Source organism: Heterodontus francisci, unplaced genomic scaffold (genome assembly GCF_036365525.1).
Source record: "Heterodontus francisci isolate sHetFra1 unplaced genomic scaffold, sHetFra1.hap1 HAP1_SCAFFOLD_136, whole genome shotgun sequence".
Classification (NCBI taxonomy): domain Eukaryota; kingdom Metazoa; phylum Chordata; class Chondrichthyes; order Heterodontiformes; family Heterodontidae; genus Heterodontus; species Heterodontus francisci.
The window spans coordinates 4,013,859-4,033,656 of NW_027141926.1; positions in this window are offsets into that span (position 1 = coordinate 4,013,859).

A 19,798-nucleotide genomic window follows, 5' to 3' on the forward strand; every position below is an offset into this window, starting at 1 on the left:
AAAGTCAGAGAAATAGAGAAAAGACAGATAGTCAGAAATACAGAAAAGACAGAGAGTCAGAAAAAGACAGAAATAGAGAAAAGACAGAAAGTCAGATATAGAGAAAAGACAAAGTCAGAAATACAGTAGAAAGAAAGTCAGAGGAATAGAGAAAAGGCCGAAAGAGACACTGAAAAAGAGGGAAAAAAGTGGAGGGAAAGAACTGTGACACAAAGAAATTGCAGGCAGCAAAGAGACAGACAGAAAGCCAGTGAGAAAGGCACACAGAGAATCACAAAGAGATTGAGAGAGAGAAGGACAGAGAATCACAGAGAGATTGAGAGAGAGAAAGACAAAGAAATCCATTGAAACAGAAAGACACACAATCATTCAGAGAGAAACAGAGAGAGAGACAAACACAAAGTGAGAGGGAGAGATGGAGGAACACAGAGGGAGAGAGAGAACCAGAGAGAGAAAAAAAAACAGAGCGAGAGAGAGAAAAAAAAGAGGGAGAGAAACACAGAGCGAGAATCGAGAGAGACAGAAACACAGAGAGAGAGAAACAGAGAGAGAGAGAAACACAGAGAGAGAGAAACAGACAGAGAGAGTAACAGAGAGATTGAGAGAGAGATTGAGGAACATAGAGAGAATCAGAGAGAGAAATAGACACAGAGAGATTGAGGCAAAAGGAGAAAGGCAGAGAGGGACAATAAAGATGTGATACTCACCATCCCACACGGTCTGCGCTCCATCATTGGACTCTAACACCTTCCCTCCATCAGCTCCTCCATGGGGAAAAGATCCTGGAGAGGGAGATTGGGGTGGGAATTGGAGACAAGGGTCAGGACTGGGACAGAGAGAGCAGGGGATTCAGACTGGACTCTCTCTCTCACACACACACACACACTGTAAGCAGCTTGCAATTCACCTGGGCACAGAGACACAGAGACTGAGATACAGAAACTCACCTGAACAAACCAGCCGCATGGAAAGAAAGAATGGAGGCTGATGTTGTCCTAATATATCCCAGAACCTGTCACTCAAAACAGACAGTCCACCCCAAATACAGCTCACCCAACCAGCTATCAGCTTCCTTCATCTGGACACTGCCTCCCAGGTATGGGACAGTCCAAGGTGAGTCTCTGTGTAAACAGGGAATGGGGGAAGAGAGGGATATTCCAGCCATATCCCAAATGGACCATTCCAGACAGAAACCTGCCTGTCTGTCTCTCTCTCTCTCTCTCTCTCTCTCTCCCCCCCAACAACATCATCAACAGAGCAGAAAAACTGCTGTCATTTAAAACCTGGAGGGGCTGGTTTGGATAATGGCCTTTTAACACTAATTGTATTAAATGTCTTCCACTATTCACCTCCAGTTAACAGAAAGTTCAGAAAATGACTGAAAATGTCTCACTGCAGTTACCTTGTAATTCTGACAATGAGTTTTTGCTGGAGAGACCTGTTTGACTGCAGTATAAACAGGAAGATTTTATTCAGATTTTCAATTCCACTGTCTTTCAAACTAAACTAGAGCCCGGTTAATGCTGCAGCCAAGAGAACTTTAACAACTGGTGACATTTCACACAATTCTCACCCATATTTACAGTTATATTTCTCAATGATACTTTGCACATTCTTTGCTGCTGCTGTATTTATGCATTAGGCTGTAATCAATTAAAAATACCTTCTTAATATTTACCAGTTTAATGTTACAAGGGTTTACAAAGCTGGAAAATGGACATTTAACACAAATTGTATTAAAGATCTTCCACTTGTCACCTCCAGTTTATATAAAGCTCAGCGAGAACAACCTCCACATTCTGACAAAGAGTTTTTTACTGCTGTAATAAAGTGTCACTTGTTTCCATTTGCTTCCTGACTGTTTCTTTCCTCTGCTCTCCTGGGGGATTCAGAGATGATTTTTGTTCATTGCTTGTCCACATTCAGGAGGTTTCAGCTCCTCTGCAGTTGCTGTCCTGGATAAATTAATTGTATTCAAAATCTTTCCCTCAGTTTGGAGACGTGAGAAGAGACTGTTTACACTAGCAGAGGGGAGAAACAATTAGGCAGGGAGTTATTCTGGTCTGAAATTCACTGACAGGTTTCTGAAAGCTGATTCAAAATTAACTTTCAAAAGACAATCGGATCAAAACTTCAATTACTCTGAGTTATAGTACAGAAGATACCAGCATAGAAAGAGAAGTGAGAGAGAGAGATGTCATAACGTTAGTGATGAAGAACTCAACACAACTTATTTAGAGAGTTTTTATTTGTAAATGATTGAGTTTAATTTGATGCTGTTGTTTTATTTATAAATTATCTTTAATCACTAAAAATACGTTTCCAAGCAGTTTAATGTTACAAGTGTTCACATAGTAGCAAGATAGCCATTTAACACAAATTGTATTGAAATTATTTCATTCAGCATCTCAAGTTTACAGAAAGTAAACTCCTCAAAATTTTGGAAACTTTCAAACTCAGGAACACAGAATCTGCCATCAGCAATGGCTCAGCATCTCCATCTGCTGGTGTCCCTCTCTCACTGCAGTTACTGCCCTCTCTCACCATCTCCATCTGCTGGTGTCCCTGTCTCACTGCAGTAACGGCCCCCCTCTCACCATCTCCATCTGCTGGTGTCCCTGTCTCACTGCAGTTAATGTCCCTCTCTCACCATCTCCATCTGCTGGTGTCCCTCTCTCACTGCAGTAACGGCCCCCCTCTCACCATCTCCATCTGCTGGTGTCCCTGTTTCACTGCAGTAACGGCCCCCCTCTCACCATCTCCATCTGCTGGTGTCCCTGTCTCACTGCAGTAACTGTCTCCCCTCTCACCATCTCCATCTGCTGGTGTCCCTCTCTCACTGCAGTAACTGTCTCCCCTCTCACCATCTCCATCTGCTGGTGTCCCTGTCTCACTGCAGTAACTGTCTCCCCTCTCACCATCTCCATCTGCTGGTGTCCCTGTCTCACTGCAGTAACTGTCTCCCCTCTCACCATCTCCATCTGCTGGTGTCCCTGTCTCACTGCAGTTAATGTCCCTCTCTCACCATCTCCATCTGCTGGTGTCCCTGTCTCACTGCAGTTAATGTTCCCCCTCTCACCATCTCCATCTGCTGGTGTCCCTGTTTCACTGCAGTAACGGCCCCCCCTCTCACCATCTCCATCTGCTGGTGTCCCTGTCTTACTGCAGTTAATGTCCCCCTCTCACCATCTCCATCTGCTGGTGTCCCTGTCTCACTGCAGTAACTGTCTCCCCTCTCACCATCTCCATCTGCTGGTGTCCCTGTCTCACTGCAGTTAATGTCCCCCTCTCACCATCTCCATCTGCTGGTGTCCCTGTCTCACTGCAATTACTGTCTCCCCTCTCACCATCTCCATCTGCTGGTGTCCCTGTCTCACTGCAGTTAATGTCCCTCTCTCACCATCTCCATCTGCTGGTGTCCCTGTCTCACTGCAGTTAATGTCCCTCTCTCACCATCTCCATCTGCTGGTGTCCCTGTCTCACTGCAGTTACTGTCTCCCCTCTCACCATCTCCATCTGCTGGTGTCCCTGTCTCACTGCAATTACTGTCTCCCCTCTCACCATCTCCATCTGCTGGTGTCCCTGTCTCACTGCAGTTAATGTCCCCCTCTCACCATCTCCATCTGCTGGTGTCCCTCTCTCACTGCAGTTAATGTCCCTCTCTCACCATCTCCATCTGCTGGTGTCCCTGTCTCACTGCAGTTAATGTCCCCCTCTCACCATCTCCATCTGCTGGTGTCCCTGTCTCACTGCAGTAACTGTCTCCCCTCTCACCATCTCCATCTGCTGGTGTCCCTGTCTCACTGCAGTAACTGTCTCCCCTCTCACCATCTCCATCTGCTGGTGTCCCTGTCTCACTGCAGTTAATGTCCCTCTCTCACCATCTCCATCTGCTGGTGTCCCTGTCTCACTGCAGTTACTGTCTCCCCTCTCACCATCTCCATCTGCTGGTGTCCCTGTCTCACTGCAGGGAGTGACAGAGAGGGAAAGACAGATGGAGGGACAGAGAGAGAAGCAGAGAGAGAGGCAGAGAGAGAAAGAAGGAGAGAGTGGGAGAGACAGAGAGTCCCCGTCAATAAGTCACTGAAAACTAACATGCAGGTACAGAATGCAATTCAGAAGGCTAATGGGATGTTAGTCTTTATCACAAGAGGATTTGAGTACAGGAGTAGTGAAGTCTTGCTTCAATCACATACAACCTTGGTTGGACCACACCTGGAGTACTGTGTGCAGTTTTGGTCCCCTTACCTTAGGAAAGATATTATTGCCAGAGAGGGAGTGCAATGAAGGTTCACCAGACTTGTTCCCGGGATGACTGGACTGTCCTATGGTGAGAGATTGGGGAAACTGAGACACAGAGAGAGAGATAGAGACAGGGAGAGGCAGAGAGACAGAGGCAGAGAGAGAGAAATGGTGTGAGAGAGACATAAACAGAGTCATGGACAGAGAGAGAGAGGAGAGACAGAGAGAGAGAGCAACAGACAGAGAGACACAAAGAGAGAGAGAAACAGAGAGAGAGAGATCGAGACAGGGAGAGGCAGAGAGACAGAGGCAGAGAGAGAGGGAGAGAGGGATAGAGGGGGAGAGTGAGATAGAGGAGGAGTGTGAGATAGAGGGCGAGTGTGAGATAGAGGGCGAGTGTGAGATAGAGGGGGAGTGTGAGATAGAGGGGACGAGTGAGATAGTGGGGGGAGTGAGATAGAGGGGCAGAGGGAGAGAGACGGGGTGATGGAGATATAGGGGGGCAGAGGGAGAGAGAGGGGGGAGAGGGAGATATAGGGGGAGAGGGAGATATTGGGGGTATGTGAGATAGTGGGGGGAGAGACAGATCGAGGGGACGAGTGAGATAGTGGGGGGAGTGAGATAGAGGGGCAGAGGGAGATAGAGGGGCAGAGGGAGAGAGACGGGCAGAGGGAGAGAGACGGGCAGAGGGAGATATAGGGGGGCAGAGGGAGAGAGAGGGGGGAGAGGGAGATATAGGGGGAGAGGGAGATATTGGGGGTATGTGAGATAGTGGGGGGAGAGACAGATCGAGGGGACGAGTGAGATAGTGGGGGGAGTGAGATAGAGGGGCAGAGGGAGAGAGAGGGGCAGAGGGAGAGAGATGGGGAGAGGGAGATAAAGGGGGCAGAGGGAGAGAGAGGGGGGAGAGGGAGATATAGGGGGAGAGGGAGATATTGGGGGTGTGTGAGATAGTGGGGGGAGAGACAGATCGAGGGGACGAGTGAGATAGAGGGGGGAGTGAGATAGATCAGGGCTGATCTGTGATCTAACTAACACCATATATCCCACCTTTGCCCCTTTATCTCTTAATACCTTTGGTTAACAAGAATCTATCAATCACAGGTTTAAAAATTGACCAATAAGCCAGCATGAAATTTCCACAAACAATATCATGAGGGTGTGATGGTTCCCACAGTGGAATAGCTGGCTGAATGTTTAAAATGGAGGCTATTCCTTCTGGATCATCAAAAGTGTCCGCCTGGGCTCCAACTTCATCTGCATTCCTCCCTCTCCCGATGTTTTTTTTCTCTCCATACCTATCTCAAATATGTTTGTGTGCACAGCAGTGAAGGATTAAATCAAGTTAATATATCTTACATTATCCTCTTCATCCAACTCAACAATCTCTCTCTCCAAGTTTGTCCCTCTCTCCAGCACTCTTTGCCTTCATATCTAAACCTCCATCCCTCCGTCTCTCTCCTAGTGTCAGTGATAGCAGAGAGAGAGACAGAGACTGAAGGAGAGGGAGCGAGTGACTGGCAGGGAAAGAGAGATGGAGAGATAGAGAGAGAGAGACAGAGATAGAAGGAGAGAGAGGGAGTGACAGGGAGGGACAGACAAATGGAAAGACAGAGAGAGAGAGACAGTGAAAGAAGGAGAGAGAGGGAGAGACAGATGGAGAGACAGAGAGAGAGGCAGAGATGGAAGGAGAGAGGGGGAGTGACAGGGAGGGAAAGACAGATGGAGGGCCAGAGAGACAGAGACAGAGATAGAAGGAGAGAGATGGAGTGATGGGTGGGGTGGGAAGACGGACGGAGGGACAGGGAGAGAGGCAGAGATGGAACGAATGAGAGGGAGTGATAGGGAGGGAAATAAAGATGGAAAGACAGAGAGAAAGAAAGAGATAGGAGAGAGAGGGAGTGACAGGGAGGGAAAGATGGCTGGAGGGACAGAGTGAGAGAGAAGGAGAGAGAGGGAGAGACAGAGAAGGAGAGCGGGGGTGACTGAGGGAAAAACAGATGGAGAGACAGAGAGAGATACAGAGATAGAAGGAGAGAGAGGGACTGTCAGGGAGGCAAAGACAGATAAAGGGACAGACTGAGAGACAGAGTGAGATGGAGAGAGATGGAGTGACAGGGAGGGAAGGACAGATAGAGGGATAGAGAGAGAGAGAGAGATAGAAGGACATAGAGGGAGTGACAGAAAGGGAAATACAGAGAGAGAGACAGAGAGAGGCAGAGATGGACGGAGAGAGAGACAGTGAGAGAAAGGGAAAGACAGATGGAGAGAGAGAGAGAGACAGAGATAGAAGGAGAGAGATGGAGTGACAGGGAGGGAAGGACAGATGGAGGGACAGAGAGAGAGAGAGAGATAGAAGGACATAGAGGGAGTGACAGAGAGGGAAAGACAGAGAGAGAGACAGAGATAGAAGGAGAGAGAGGGAGTGACAGGGAGAGAAAGACAGATGGAAAGACAGAGAGAGATAGAAAGAGAGAGAAGGAGAGAGATGGAGTGACAGAGAGGGAAGGATAGATGGAGAGAGAGAGATAGAAGGAGAGAGAGGGAGGGACAGGTGGTGGGGGGGGGGGGCGGGGGGATACAGATGGAGGGACCGAGAGAGAGAGAAGGCGAGAGAGGGAGAGACAGAGAGAAGGAGAGAGGGATTGGCAAAGAGGGAAAGACAGTTGGAGGAACAGAGAGTGAGACAGAGATAGAAGGAGAGAGAGGGAGTGACAGAGAGGGAAAGACAGATGGAGAGAGAGAGATAGAAGGAGAGAGAAGGAGAGACAGAGAGGGGAAGACAGATGGAGGGACAGAGATAGAAGCAGAGAGAGGGAGAGACAGAGAGGGAAAGACTGATGGAGGGACAGAGAGAGAGACAGAAAGAGTGGCAGAGATGGAGAGAGAGAGGGAGTGTCAGGAAGGGAAAGACAAATGGAGGGACAGAGTGAGAGACACAGAGAGAAGGAGAGATTGGGAGAGACAGAGAGGGAAAGGCAGTTGGAGACAGAGAGAGAGAGAGGGGCAGAGATGGAAGGAGAGAGAGGGAGTGACAGGGAGGGAAAGACAGATGGAGAGACAGAGAGAGGTGCAGAGATGGAAGGAGACAGAGGGAGAGACAGGGAGGGAAAGACAGATGGATGGACAGAGAGAGAGACAGAGAGAGAAGGAGAGAGAGGGAGTGTCAGGCATGGAAGGACGGATGGACAGATGGAGGGATTGACAGAGAGAGAAAGAGATAGAAGGAGAGAGAGGGAGAGACAGAGAGGGAAAGGCAGTTGGAGAGACAGAGAAAGAGAGAGAGGCAGAGATGAAAGGAGAGAGAGGGAGTGACAGGGAGGCAAGGACAGATGGAAAGACAGTGAGAGAGACAGTGATAGAAGGAGAGAGAGGGAGAGACAGAGATTGAAAGAGTGAGAGGGAGTGACTGGGAGGGAAAGAGAGATGGAGAGATAGAGAGAGAGAGACAGAGATAGAAGGAGTGAGAGGGAGCGACAGAGAGGGAAAGGCAGTTGGAGACAGAGAGAGAGAGAGGGGCAGAGATGGAAGGAGAGAGAGGGAGTGACAGGGAGGGAATGACAGATTCAAAGAGAGAAAGAGAGACAGTGGTAGAAGAAGAGAGAGGGAGTGACAGCGAGGGAAAGACAGATGGACGGACAGAGAGAGAGACAGAGAGAGAAGGAGAGAGATGGAGTGTCAGGCAGGGAAGGACGGATGGACAGATGGAGGGATTGACAGAGAGAGACAGAGATAGAAGGAGAGAGAGGGAGAGACAGAGAGGGAAAGACAGATGGAGGGACAGAGAGAGAGGCAGAGACAGAGAGAGAAGGAGAGATTGGGAGAGACAGAGAGGGAAAGGCAGTTGGAGAGACAGAAAAAGAGAGAGAGGCAGAGATGGAAGGAGAGAGAGGGAGTGACAGGGAGGGAAGGACAGATGGAAAGACAGTGAGAGAGACAGTGATAGAAGGAGAGAGAGGGGGAGACAGAGATTGAAAGAGTGAGAGGGAGTGACTGGGAGGGAAAGAGAGATGGAGAGATAGAGAGAGAGAGACAGAGATGGAAGCAGAGAGGGGAGAGACAGAGAGGGAAAGACAGATGGAGGGACAGAGAGCGAGGCAGAGACAAAGAGAGAAGGAGAGATTGGGAGAGACAGAGAGGGAAAGGCAGTTGGAGAGACAGAGCGAGAGAGAGAGTGGCAGAGATGGAAGGAGGGAGAGGGAATGTCAGGAAGGGAAAGACAGATGGAAAGACAGAGAGAGAGAGACAGTGATAGAAGGAGAGAGAGGGAGAGACTGGGAGGGAAAGACAGATGGAGGGACAGGGAGAGAAGGAGAGAGAGGGAGTGTCAGGGAGGGAAGGACAGATGGACAGATGGAGGGATTGAGAGAGAGAGACAGAGATAGAAGGAGAGATTGGGAGAAACAGAGAGGGAAAGGCAGTTGGAGAGACAGAGATGGAAGGAGAGAGAGGGAGTGATGGGGAGGGAAAGACAGATGGAGAGACAGAGAGAAAGACAGCGATAGAAGGAGAGAGAGGGAGTGACAGGGAGGGAAAGACAGACAGAGGGACAAAGTGAGAGACAGAGAGAGAAGGAGAGATAGGGAGAGACAGAGAGGGACAGAAAGATGGAGAGATAGAGATAAAAGGAGAGAGATGGAGAGACAGGGAGGGAATGACAGACGGACGGAGAGAGAGAGGGTCAGAGATAGAAGGAGAGAGAGGGAGTGACACGGGGGGAAAGACAGATGGAGGGACGGTGAGAAAGTGAAGGAGGGAGAGGGAGAGATAGAGAGGAGGAGAGTGGGAGTGACAGAGAGGGTAAGACAAATGGTGGAACAGAGAGAGAGACAGAGATAGTAGGAGAGATTGGGAGCAACAGAGAGGGAAAGGCAGATGGAGGGACAGAGAGAGAGAGACAGAGAGAGAGGCAGAGACAGAGAGAGAAGGAGAGTGTGGATGAGACAGAGAGGGAAAGGCAGTTGGAGAGACAGAGAGAGAGAGAGGCAGAGATGGAAGGAGAGAGAGGGAGTGACAGGAAGGGAAAGACATATGGAAAGACAGAGAGAGAGAGACAGAGATAGATGGAGAGAGAGGGAGAGACAGAGAGGTAAAGACAGATGGATGGACAGAGAGACTGAGAGGCAGAGATGGAAGGAGAGAGAGGGAGAGACAGAGAGGGAAAGACAGATGGTGGGACAGAGAGAGAGAGAGAGAGAGAGAGAAAGGGAGAGAAATGGAGTCACAGGGAGGGAAGGACAGATGGAGGGATAGAGAGATAGAGACAGAGATAGAAGGAGAGAGACGGAGTGATGGGTGGGGTGTGGGAAGACAGATGGAGGGACAGGGAGAGAGGCAGGGATAGAACGAGTGAGAGGGAGTGATAGGGAGGGAAATTCACAAGGAAAGACAGAGAGAAAGACAGAGATAGGAGAGAGTGGGAGTGACAGGGAGGGAAAGACGGATGGAGGGACAGAGTGAGAGAGAAGGAGAGAGGGGTTAGAGGAAAAAACAGATGGAGAGACAGGGAGAGATCCAGAGATAGAAGGTGAGAGAGGGAGTGTCAGGGAGGCTAAGACAGATAGAGGGACAGACTGAGAGACAGAGAGAGTGATGGAGTGACAGGGAGGGAAGGACTGATGGAGGGATAGAGAGAGAGAGAGAGAGAGATAGAAGGACATAGAGGGAGTGACAGAAAGGGAAAGACTGATGGAGAGACAGAGAGAGGCAGAGATGGAAGGAGAGAGAGAGGGAGTGATAGAAAGGGAAAGACAGATGGAGAGACAGAGATGGAAGGAGAGAGATGGAGAGACAGAGAGGGAAAGACAGATGGAGGGACAGAGAGTGAGAGGCAGAGATAGAAGGAGAGAGAGGAAGTGACAGAGAGGGAACGACAAATGGAGGGACAGAGAGAGAGAGGAGATCGATGGACAGACATAGAGAGGGAAAGACAGATGGAGAGACAGAGATAGAGAGAGGCAGAGATGGACGGAGAGAGAGGGAGTGACAGGGAGAGAAAGACAGATGGAAAGACAGAGAGAGAGAGTAAGGGAGAGAAAGGGAGAGAAGGAGAGAGATGGAGTGACAGAGAGGGAAGGATAGATGGAGGGATAGAGAGCGAGAGACATAGATAGGAGAGAGAGGGAGTGACAGGTGGTGGGGGGTGGATACAGATGGAGGGACCGAGAGAGAGAGAAGGAGAGAGAGGGATAGACAGAGAGAAGGAGAGAGGGATTGGCAGAGAGGGAAAGACATTTGGAGGAACAGAGAGCGAGACAGAGATAGAAGGAGAGAGAGGGAGTGACCGAGAGGGAAAGACAGATGGAGGGACAGAGAGAGAGGCAGAGAGAGATGGAGAGAGAGGGAGAGACAAAAAGGGAAAGACAGATGGAGAGACAGAGGGAGAGACACAGATAGAAGGAGAGAGAGGCAGAGACAGAGAGGAAAAGGCAGATGGAGGGGCAGAGAGAGAGAGATTAAGATAGAGCGACAGAGAGAGAGATAGAAGGAGAAAGACATAGAGATAGAGAGGGAAAGACAGAAGGAGGGACAGAGAGAGAGACAGAGAGAGTGGCAGAGACAGAGGTAGATGGAGAGAGAGTGAGTGTCAGGAGGAGGGGGAGAGTGAGATAGAGGGGGAGAGTGAGATAGAGGGGCAGAGTGAGTTAGAGGGGCAGAGGGAGAGAGACGGGCAGAGGGAGAGAGACGGGCAGAGGGAGAGAGACGGGGTGATGGAGATATAGGGGGTCAGAGGGAGAGAGAGGGGGGAGAGGGAGATATAGGGGGAGAGGGAGATATTGGGGGTATGTGAGATAGTGGGGGGAGAGACAGATAGAGGGGACGAGTGAGATAGAGGGGGGAGTGAGATAGAGGGGCAGAGGGAGAGAGAGGGGCAGAGGGAGAGAGAGGGGCAGAGGGAGAGAGACGGGGAGAGGGAGATATAGGGGGCAGAGGGAGAGAGAGGGGAGAGAGGGAGATATAGGGGGAGAGGGAGATATTGGGGGTATGTGAGATAGAGGGCGAGAGACAGATCGAGGGGGAGTGGGAGATAGAGGGGGAGAGGGAGATAGGGGGGGAGAGGGAGAGAGAGCGGGAGAGGGAGAGAGGGAGATAGAGGGGGAGAGACAGATAGAGGGCGAGAGTGAGATAGAGGGGGAGAGTGAGATAGAGGGGGAGAGTGAGATAGAGGGGGAGAGGGAGATATTGGGGGTGTGTGAGATAGTGGAGGGAGAGACAGATAGAGGAGACGAGTGAGATAGAGGGGGAGAGTGAGATAGAGGGGAAGAGTGAGATAGAGGGGGTGTGTGAGATAGAGGGTGTGTGTGAGATAGAGGGGGTGTGGGAGATAGAGGGGGTGTGGGAGATAGAGGGGGAGAGGGAGATAGAGGGGGAGAGGGAGATAGAGGGGGGAGAGACAGATAGAGGGAGAGAGTGAGATAGAGGGAGAGAGTGAGATAGAGGGGGAGAGTGAGATAGAGGGGAAGAGTGAGATAGAGGGGAAGAGTGAGATCGAGGGGAAGAGTGAGATCGAGGGGATGTGTGAGATCGAGGAGATGTGTGAGATAGAGAGGGAGAGGGAGATAAAGGGGCAGAGGGAGATAGAGGGGGAGAGGGAGATAGAGGGGGGGTGAGGGAGAGTGAGCGGGTGAGGGAGATAGAGGGGGATTGGGAGATAGAGGGGGAGAGGGAGATAGAGGGTGTGAGGGAGATAGAGGGGGGAGAGGGAGATAGAGGGGGGAGAGGGAGATAGAGGGTGGAGACGGAGATAGAGGGTGGAGACGGAGATAGAGGGGGAGAGATGGATGGGGTAGAGGGTGGTGAACCTGTGGAATTCTCTACCGCAGAAGGCAGTGGAGGCCAAGTCATTAAATATATTCATGGAGGAGAGAGATATATTTCTTAATGTCAAAGGGATCAAGGGGTATGGGGAGAAAGTGGGAACAGGGTACTGAATTAGACCATCGGTCATGATCTTTATTGAATGACGGAGCAGGCCCAAAGGGCCGAATGGCCTGCTCCTGCTCCTATTTTCTATGTTTCTATGAGAGAGGTGGATTGAGAGAGGGAGAGATAGAGAGGGAAGGAGAAACAGAGAGAGAAGGAGAGATAGAGATGGAGCGAGGTGACCCTGATATTCTCTCTCACACACACACACACACACACACACACACACACACACACACACACACACACACACACACACACACACACACACACACACACACACACACACACACACACACACACACACACACACCCAGACAGATTTTACAATCCACACTGATGTCAGTAAAAATGACCAACAGAACCTCAGTAACAATCCCCAGTGTCTGCCCAGTCCTGAGAGAGACAGAGAGAGAGATAGGGCAGTGACAGAGAAAGACAGTGAAAGAGGGAGGACAAAACAGCTTGTGGGAGAAACTTTACATTTCTTTGTGTTCCACAGATTTTATTAAAAGTTGAAAGGGACTGGACACTGGAAAAGCTGTCAACACACAACAACAACACTGAGAGACTTTAGATGTGAGGGAAGGGGAGACACACTTTAAAATCCACACTGATGTCAGTAAAAATCCCCAAACACAACCTCAGTAACAATCCCCATTATCTGCCCAGTCCTGTATTGTGGGTATATGTCAAATATGTTCACACAAAGACAAACAGGGTGGTACTCCGAAATCTAGAGCCCCTTGGATGTCAAGGATCAAACCGGGTACGATAAGGCACAAGAGGGAAGCTTATGTCAGATACCGAGAGCTCAATACCACAGAGGCCGAGATGAGTGGAGAAAGTACAAGGGTGAAATTAAAAATCAAATTAGGAGAGCAAAGAAATGACCGGAAAATTATATTACCATTAAATCAAAGAAATCACAAAGAGGTTTTATAAATAAATGAAGAGCAAGAGGATAATTAAGGATAGAGTATTAGGGACCAAAAAGGGAATGTGTGTGTGGAGGTGGGAGATGTGGGCACGGTTCTTAATGAATACTTTGTCTCCATCTTTATAAAAGAGGGGGAACAATGCAGATATTGTAGTTAAAGAGGAGGAGAGTGAAATATTGGATGGGATAAACAGAGTGAGAGGGAAATATTAAGGTGTTCGGCAACTTTCAAAGTGGATAAATGGTCAGGCCTGGATGCATTGGAACCAGTTCAGAGAAGGTTCACTCGGCTGATTCCTGGGATGAAGGGTTGTCTGATGAGGAATGGTTGAACAGGTTGGGCCTAAACTCATTGGACTTTAGAAGAATGAGAGGTGATCTTATTGAAACATACGAAATACTTAAAGGGATAGACAGGTTAGAAGCTGAGAGCCAGAACAAACAAAGCTTAGAGCGAGAACAAACAGAGTTGTTATCTCTGGGTTGTTGCCTGTGCCACGTGATAGCGAAGCGAGGAATAGGGAGAGAGAGGAGTTGAACACGTGGCTGCAGGGATGGTGTAGGAGGGAGCGTTTTGGTTTCCTGGATAATTGGGGCTCTTTCTGGGGTAGGTGGGACCTCTACAAACAGGATGGTCTTCAGCTGAACCAGAGGGGTACCAATATCCTGGGGTGAGGTTAGTTAGTGCTCTTCGGGGGGGTTTAAACTAATTCAGCAGGGGAATGGGAACCTAAAATGTAGTGCTAGTGTACAGGATGTTGAGAGTAGTGAGGTCAGGGATATGGTTACAAGGACGCAAGAGGGCACTGGCAAGCAAGAACCTGGTTTAAAGTGTGTCTATTTCAATGCCAGGAGCATCCGGAATAATGTGGGTGAGCTTGCAGCATGGGTTGGTACCTGGGATCTCGATGTAGTGGCCATTTCGGAGACATGGGTAGAGCAGGGGCAGGAATGGATGTTGCAGATTCCGGGATTTAGATGTTTCAGTAAGAACAGAGAAGATGGTAAAAGAGGGGGGGGGGTGTGGCATTGTTAATCAAGGAGAGTATTACAGCGGCACTAAGGACGTTTGAGGACTCGTCTACTGAGGTAGTATGGGCTGAGGTTAGAAACAGGAGAGGTGAGGTTACCCTGTTGGGAGTCTTTTATAGACCTCCGAATAGTTCCAGAGATGTAGAGGAAAGGATATCGAAGATGATTCTCGACAGGGGCGAGAGTAACAGGGTAGTTGTTATGGGGGACTTTAACTTTCCAAATATCGACTGGAAATACTCTAGTTCGAGTACTTTAGATGGGTCAGTTTTTGTCCAGTGTGTGCAGGAGGGTTTTCTGACACAGTATGTAGACAGGCCAACCAGGGACGATGCCACATTGGATTTGGTACTGGGTAATGAACCCGGCCAGGTGTTTGATTTAGATGTAGGTGAGCACTTTGGTGATAGTGATCACAATTCGGTTAGGTTTACCTTAGCGATGGGCAGGGACAGGTATATACCGCAGGGCAAGAATTATAGCTGGGGGAAAGGAAACTATGATGCGATTAGGCAAGATTTAGGATGCGTAGGATGGGGAAGGAAACTACAGGGGATGGGCACAATAGAAATGTGGAGCTTATTCAAGGAGCAGCTACTGCGTGTCCTTGATAAGTATGTACCTGTGAGGCAGGGAGGAAGTTGTCGAGCGAGGGAGCCGTGGTTTACTAAAGAAGTTGAAGCGCTTGTCAAGAGGAAGAAGAAGGCTTATGTTAGGATGAGACGTGAAGGCTCAGTTAGGGCGCTTGAGAGCTACAAGCTAGCCAGGAAGGATCTAAAGGGAGAGCTAAGAAGAGCAAGGAGAGGACACGAGAAGTCACTGGCGGATAGGATCAGGGAAAACCCTAAGGCTTTCTATAGGTATATCAGGAATAAAAGAATGACTAGAGTTAGATTAGGGCCAATCAAGGATAGTAGTGGGAAGTTGTGTGTGGAATCAGAGGAGATAGGGGAAGTGTTAAATGAATATTTTGCGTCAGTATTTACAGTAGAGAAAGAAAATGTTGTTGAGAATACTGAGATTCAGACTACTAGGCTAGATGGGATTGAGGTTCACAAGGAGGAGGTGTTAGCAATTTTGGAAAGTGTGAAAATAGATAAGTCCCCTGGGCCAGATGGGATTTATCCTAGGATTCTCTGGGAAGCGAGGGAGGAGATTGCAGAGCCTTTGTCCTTGATCTTTATGTCGTCATTGTCGACAGGAATAGTGCCGGAAGACTGGAGGATAGCAAATGTTGTCCCCTTGTTCAAGAAGGGGAGTAGAGACAGCCCTGGTAATTATAGACCTGTGAGCCTTACTTCGGTTGTGGGTAAAATGTTGGAAAAGGTTATAAGAGACAGGATTTATAATCATCCTGAAAAGAATAAGTTCATTAGCGATAGTCAGCACGGTTTTGTGAAAGGTAGGTCGTGCCTCACAAAACTTATTGAGTTTTTCGAGAAGGTGACCAAACATGTGGATGAGGGTAAAGCAGTGGATGTGGTGTATATGGATTTCAGTAAGGCGTTTGATAAGGTTCCCCACGGTAGGCTATTGCAGAAAATACGGAAGTATGGGGTTGAAGGTGATTTAGAGCTTTGGATCAGAAATTGGCTAGCTGAAAGAAGACAGAGGGTGGTGGTTGATGGCAAATGTTCATCCTGGAGTTTAGTTACTAGTGGTGTACCGCAAGGATCTGTTTTGGGGCCACTACTGTTTGTCATTTTTATAAATGACCTGGAAGAGGGTGTAGAAGGGTGGGTTAGTAAATTTGCAGATGACACTAAGGTCGGTGGAGTTGTGGATAGTGCCGAAGGATGTTGTAGGGTACAGAGAGACACAGATAGGCTGCAGAGCTGGGCTGAGAGATGGCAAATGGAGTTTATTGCGGAAAAGTGTGAGGTGATTCACTTTGGAAGGAGTAACAGGAATGCAGAATACTGGGCTAATGGGAAGATTCTTGGTAGTGTAGATGAACAGAGAGATCTTGGTGTCCAGGTACATAAATCCCTGAAGGTTGCTAACCAGGTTAATAGGGCTGTTAAGAAGGCATATGGCGTGTTAGCTTTTATTAGTAGGGGGATCGAGTTTCGGAGCCACGAGGTCTTGATGCAGCTGTACAAAACTCTGGTGAGACCGCACCTGGAGTATTGCGTGCAGTTCTGGTCACCGCATTATAGGAAGGATGTGGAAGCTATGGAAAGGGTGCAGAGGAGATTTACTAGGATGTTGCCTGGTCTGGAGGGAAGGTCTTACGAGGAAAGGCTGAGGGACTTGAGGTTGCTTTCGTTGGAGAGAAGGAGGAGGAGAGGTGACTTAATAGAGACATATAAGATAATCAGAAGGTTAGATAGGGTGGATAGTGAGAGTCTTTTTCCTCGGATGGTGATGGCAAACACGAGGGGACATAGCTTTAAGTTGAGGGGTGATAGATATAGGACAGATGTCAGAGGTAGTTTCTTTACTCAGAGAGTAGTAGGGGCGTGGAACGCCCTGCCTGCAACAGTAGTAGACTCGCCAACTTTAAGGGCATTTAAGTGGTCATTGGATAGACATATGGATGAAAATGGAATAGTGTAGGTCAGATGGTTTCACAGGTCGGCGCAACATCGAGGGCCGAAGGGCCTGTACTGCGCTGTAATGTTCTAAGTCTAATTCTAATTCTAATTTTAATTCTAAATCACCCAATATCCTTCCGGGAGAAAAATATTTTCCTCAAATCCCCTCGAAACCTCCTGCCCCTTACCTTCAATCGATGCCCCCTGGTTATTGACCCCTCCGCTAAGGGAAGAAGTTTCTTCCTATCTAACCTATCAATGCCCCTCATAATTTTGTACACCTCAATCAGGTCCCCCCTCAGCCTTCTCTGCTCTAAGGAAAACAACTCCAGCCTTTTCAGTCTCTCTTCATAGCTGAAATGCTCCAGGCAACATCCTGGTCAATCTCCTCTGCATCCTCTCCAGTGCAATCACATCCTTCCTATAGTGTGGTGCCCAGAACTGTACACAGTACTCCAGCTGTGGCCTAACCAGTGTTTTATATAGCTCCATCAGAACCTCCCTGTTCTAATATTCTATGCCTCAACTAATAAAGGCAAGTATCCCATATACCTTCCTAACCACCTTGTCTACCTGTGCTGCAGCATTCAGTGATCTATGGACAAGTACACCAAGATCCCTCTGACACTCGGTACTTCCTATGATCCTACCATTCATTGGATATTCCCTAGCCTTGTTAGTCCTTCCAAAATTCTATGTAACCTAACCTATGTATAATCTTTAATCTTGCTGTGCATGTGTAATGTTTAATTTCTGAAAGCCAGACAGAGTAAAGCTTAACGTACTCCAAAAAACTCCAGACTTTTGGTATTTATTACCTTATCGGGTCAAATCTTTCGTTAAGTTGGACTGGACTTGTGAATAATTCTTTTTAAGTTGTTTTTCCGACAGTACTAGTGTAAATCGATTTGCAGCATCCCATCATATAATATATTTTGCTGTCTACATCACTGTGATCATGTCTGAATACAGACATAAAATAGCCACAGATTTTGCTATTTATTCCGGGGCAGACAGGTGAAGTGTTTATTTTGTCTGTGATTTAACTCAACCCCCCATGATAACCAACATGGTGGGAGAGAGTGATAGACAGAGAGAGAGGAACAGAGGTAGAGTAACAGAGATATAGGGAGAGATAGAAATGGAGAGAGAACAGAGAGATAGTGAGGGATAGAGAAAGAAGCAGAGAGATAGAAAGTGCCAGGAGACCCTGAGACACTTTAGAAGCAGGGGGACGGGGAGACAGGCTGTGTGGGGACCCTGGGGTAACATTATAGATAGACAGGGTAGATGCAGGTAAGATGTTTCTCCTGGTTGAGGAGTCTAGAACCAGGGGACACAATTTCAAAATAAGGGGGAAGCCACTTGGGACAGAGATGAGGAGAAATGTCATTACTCAGAGGGTTGTGAATCTTAGGAATTCTCTATCCCAGAGGGCTGTGGAAGCTCAGTCATTGAGTATGTTTAAAGCAGAGATTGACAGATTGCTGAATACCAATGACATAAAGGGATATGAGGATAGTCTGGGAAAAACACATTGAAGTGGATGATCATCCATGATCGTCTTGAATGGCGGAACAGTATTGATGGGCTGAATGGCCTACTCCTGTTCCGATATTCCAAAGCTGCCGAAATAGTTTCTCGCAAACTACCCCATCAGTTCCCCTTAATATCTCAACAACTTTGATCAAATCACCTTGATCCTCCTAAATTCCAGGGAATTATTCCCAGTTTGTGTAATATCACCTCGTAATTTAACCCTTGGAGTCCAGTTACCATTCTGGTAAATCTACACTGCACTCAAATGGACATGGACCCCTCAAGTCTCTTTGGACCTCCAGTGTTTCTATCTTTTCACCATTTATAAAGTACTCTGTTCTATTCTTTTTTTACTGACATTGAAATCTATCGACCACAGTTTTAACCATTCACTTCAGATATCTCTTTGCATTGTTCTGCTTCCAGCTACACTGCTTACAATGCTGCCTATTTTTGTGTCATTGGTAAACTTGGGTATGTTGCATTCTACCACATCATCTTAAATCGTTAATAAATACAGCAAAACTGAGACACACACGGGCTTTGCACTAGTAGACAGGAGTGAATCATTCCATCCCAGAGGTTTTTTAATTCCAGATTTATGTTTATTTTTAGAAAAAACAAAATTCAAATTCACAACAGCCCAGCGTGGGATTTGAACTCCTACTTTTTCAATCATCAGCTCAGGCCTTCAAATTAAAACTCATAAAAAGAGATTCATTTTCCTCCTGCTGTTGTCTGACTGACTGAGGTTTTGTATATTGTTCCCTTCTCCTCTTCTTCCATGTGTTTGAAGTCTTTGAAGTTTGTCAGACATTGGTAAACTACTTCATGTGGTGTTCTGTAAATACCTTCAATTCTGTGTATCTGGAAGGGACACAATTCAAATTCTCACCTTATTGCATCAACTAAAACCTGCAGGTCCATTCAAACAACTCTATTTCCTGTCTCTGCAAAGACAGCTCACACTTCCACAATGCAGGAATGTCTGAATGGAAACAGCTTTTGACACATTTCCCAACACGTTTGCTAACACTTTTCAGGATGAAGCTAAATTCAACTCTCAGATTCCAAGCGCCAAATTGAGCTTTTGGGTAGAACAGGGAACATTGATGAAATCCCAGATCTCTCTGTCCTGTCACCCATTCTAACATTGTACCATTTAGTTTATATCACTCAGTCTTCCTTCCAAAATGCGTCACTTCACATTTCTCAGCATTGAAGTTAACCTGCCCTGTGTCTGTCCAATGATAGGTTGGATAGTAAGCTGTCAAGAGGACATAAAGTGTCTTCAAAGAGATTTCCAGAGGTTAAGTGAGTGAGCAAAAAATTGTCAGATGGAGTACAATGTGGGAAAATGTGAGGTTGTCCACTTTAGCAGGAAGAATAAAAATCAGTATATTATTGAAATGGAGAGAGACTGCAGAACTGTACGGTACAGAGGGATCTGGGTGTCCTGGTACATGAATCACAAAATGTTACCGTGTAGCTACAGCGAGTGATTAGGAAGGCAAATGGAATGTTGTTGTTTATTGCAAGGTGAATAGAATATCAAAGTAGGGAAGTGTTGTTACAGCTGTACAGG